Here is an 823-nt window from a genome sequence, read left to right as displayed (position 1 = left end):
TTGAAAATCGCTCCGTGTGGAGCGATTTGTTTAATTTAATTATTTTTTTTTTGAAAAAAGGCAATTTTAAGAAAACGCTGCTATGGCAGCGATTTCGCTTTTTCAGAAGGTACAAGTCGCTAGCGTTTTTACCGTTTTGGTTTTAAAATAAATTGATATGCCCTTTTGGAATTTTTGACAATTTTTTTTACCCTTTTAACTCCGCACTCCACTTAATATTGCTGCGAAATAGGCAGTGAATTATACAATTGTGCATTATAAAATTGCAGTGAAATAGGATAGCGAATAATACAATTGCAACGAAATAGGCCAGCGAATTATACACTTATACATGTATAGCGAATTATACAGTTTTATGTTTGCTATGGAACGCAATTATGCAAAGTTTGCTATAGCATACAAATATGAATTTTTTGTTTGCTATATGTGAAAGTTGCCCTTTAATTTATGTATTTTGGACCTAACTATTTATATAAAGAATAACATATAAAAGAATAGTGGGAGTACGAACATTAATTATAGTACTAATTTTTTTTATCGATCAAATATCTATTTTCAGAACTAGTAAACTATAAGGTATAACAGAAAGAACATAATGCATTTATTTTATGTATTTTGGATCAACTATTTATAATAAAGAATAACATATAAAAGGACGGAAGGAGTACTTCTCTATATATATAATAATAAAAAGAACATTACAATGCATTTATTTTATGTATTTTGAACCAACTATTTATATAATAAAGAATAACATAAAAAAGAACGGAGGGAGTACTTTACTATATATATATATATATATATATATATATATATATATATA

This window comes from Solanum pennellii, chromosome 6, assembly GCF_001406875.1.
Source record: "Solanum pennellii chromosome 6, SPENNV200".
NCBI lineage: Eukaryota > Viridiplantae > Streptophyta > Magnoliopsida > Solanales > Solanaceae > Solanum > Solanum pennellii.
This window is presented reverse-complemented; position numbering follows the sequence as displayed.